General features: G+C 37.6%; 1 long non-coding RNA gene across 1 annotated transcript; it reads right to left on the bottom strand.

Annotated features, from left to right (window-relative positions):
• Positions 1–1199: 1199 nt before the first annotated feature.
• LOC138900531 (uncharacterized) lies at positions 1200–1499 on the bottom strand. Its single transcript, XR_011411600.1, has 2 exons — positions 1392–1499; positions 1200–1323 (listed from the first exon to the last, which is right to left on the bottom strand). It is a non-coding gene; the product is annotated as an uncharacterized lncRNA (long non-coding RNA).
• Between the last annotated feature and the right edge of the window lie 1251 nt (positions 1500–2750).

The raw sequence follows: 2750 nt of genomic DNA, 5'->3' as shown, positions 1-2750 counted from the left end.
CAAGCCCGACTTTAAATGTCATAGGAATGGTAAAAGGAAAGATTTGATCAGTTTCAAAGATCAGGCCGCTAAGTCCAAAATGCATATCATGATCATAAAGGTTAGCTGCCCCAAAAAAATAAAAAAATAAAATCTTCCTCCTTTCCTTCCCGACAGGGGTATTTCTTGTTAATATTGTTTCTTCGCATCATTGTGTCATTCGCTCTGAGTCAGTCCTTGTCAAAACAAGCAAGAAAAGATTTCAAAATCTGCTACCAGCTTTTCAGTTGCACAAAGTAAATTTGGCCAGCACACTCCGTTGTTACGGCCAACATGTCTTGAGGATTCGTGCAATACGAAGGTTCCCCCAAAAGACTCTTGTCAGCCTATTTGGCTAAAGCAAGCAAAGATAACCTCAAGGTTAATCAGGGATTCCCTATAGTACCGAACAAGGACTATGAAGTGGCACATTGTGAAAAAGACACTTACCAGTTGTGATTCTCTCTGAGAGACAAAATTGCTCCAAAAGCAAAAGCCATTCAAGATATCTGAAAAGGTTATCCAAGAAAAGAAATCTCTTTTTTTAGATAAGGCTAATTGAGCCACAAAACACAAATGGCATTGGGAGTGAAACAATCAGGTTTGATACAGAAAGTAAAGTCCTTTGTAAGGAACAACAGAGTCTCCCAGCAGTGCAGCCAACTACGAATGCAGTCAGTCTTCCAAAAGTTGGATGATCACAAAGCCAAGCCACCCAAGACTCAAGGCCGCAAACCGACCACCACTTTTAAAACTGACAAAATTTTCTTTGTTTGAAACAGGAACAAAGCAGTGCAAGGAATTTGGGTTTCCAAAAAAAAAAAAAAAAAGAAAGGAAAGAAAAAGAAAAAAAAGAAGAGAAGAGCCGACAAAAGGGAAGTTTCTCAAATCTTTGCCTTTATTTGTCTTGCTAGTGTGCATAAAATATTGCCATTGCTCTTCACATTTTTCCTCCTAGAATCGAAATCTTAGTCTGATGAATCTTTCTCCTAAGATAAGAAAACCTAGTCTGATGAATTTTCTCCTAGGATAAAAATATCTTAGTCTGATGAATCTTTCTCCTAAGATAATAAAAAAAGACCTAGTCTGATGAACTTTCTCCTAGGATCGAAGTCTTAGTCTGATGAATCATTCTCCTAAGATAGAAAACCTAGTCTGATGAATTTTCTCCTAGGATAAACATCTCAGTCTGATGAATCTTTCTCCTAAGATAACAAAAAAGGGACCTAGTCTGATGAACTTTCTCCTAGGATAGAAATCTTAGTCTGATGAATCTTTCTCCTAAGATACCAAAAAAAAAAAGACCTAGTCAGATGAATTTTCTCCTAGGATCAAAATCTTAGTCTGATGAATCTTTCTCCTAAGATAACAACAAAAAAGGACCTAGTCTGATGAACTTTCTCCTAGGATCAAAATCTTAGTCTGATGAATCTTTCTCCTAAGATAGAAAACCTAGTCTGATGAATTTTCTCCTAGGATAAATGCCTTAGTCTGATGAATCTTTCTCCTAAGATAGAAAACCTAGTCTGATAAACTTTCTCCTAGGATAGAAATCTTAGTCTGAGGAATTTTTCTCCTAAGATACCAATAACAAAAAAAAGACCTAGTCTGATGAATTTTCTCCTAGGATAATAAGTTTTTTTTTAAAAAAAAGGGGAAAGTCTAAAAAAAAAAAAAAAAAAAAACAAAGGTCAATTTTAGTTTTCTTAAGTTATCAATCTTTAGTTTTCTTGAAATCAGGTGTCCCGCCTGGAGAATAGGGTCAGTTTTTAATTTAGTCAAGCTTAGTTTATTGTTTTTCAAAAGCTCAATCTCAAATTTAGGAGACGCACTTCCTAGTTTGGGTTTTTCAGATTTTTATTTCTTTAGGAGACGCACATCCTAGTCGAGTCTTCAATTTTGCTCTCACCATTGCATCCTTCATCAATAGCATAGGTAATTTATAGTTCTGCTTATAACTCACAAATCTTCCTAGTGTAAACTGGGGCAGAAAAAGTTTCTTTTGTTGTTTCCATTTTGTTGTAGTTGCAGGCGCCCACCTGGAGAATGAGGGAATTTATTTCAAGTTTTTAAGTCATCAGGCGCCCACCTGGAGAATGAGGGAATTTATTTCAGTTTTAAGACATCAGGCGCCCACCTGGAGAATGAGGGAATTTATTTCAGTTTTAAGTAATCAGGCGCCCACCTGGAAAACGAGGGAATTTATTTCGGTTTTAAGTCATCAGGCGCCCACCTGGAGAACGAGGGAATTCATTTCAGTTTTTAAGACATCAGGCGCCCACCTGGAGAATGAGGGAATTTATTTCGAGTTTTTAAGTCACCAGGCGCCCACCTGGAGAATGAGGGAATTTATTTCAAGTTTTTAAGTCATCAGGCGCCCACCTGGAGAATGAGGGAATTTATTTTAAGTTTTTAAGTCATCAGGCGCCCACCTGGAGAATGAGGGAATTTATTTCAAGTTTTTAAGTCATCAGGCGCCCACCTGGGCAACGAGGGAATTTATTTCAAAGTTTTTAAGTCATCAGGGCCCACCTGGAGAATGAGGGAATATATTTCAAGTTTTTAAGTCATCAGGCGCCCACCTGGAGAATGAGGGAATTTATTTCAAGTTTCTAAGTCATCAGGCGCCCACCTGGAGAACGAGAGAATTTATTTCAAAGTTTTTAAGTCATCAGGCGCCCACCTGGAGAATGAGGGAATTTATTTCAAGTTTTTAAGTCATCAGGCGCCCA

This window comes from Nicotiana tomentosiformis, chromosome 10 (genome assembly GCF_000390325.3).
Source record: "Nicotiana tomentosiformis chromosome 10, ASM39032v3, whole genome shotgun sequence".
NCBI classification, from domain to species: Eukaryota; Viridiplantae; Streptophyta; class Magnoliopsida; order Solanales; family Solanaceae; genus Nicotiana; species Nicotiana tomentosiformis.
This window is presented reverse-complemented; position numbering and strand designations above follow the sequence as displayed.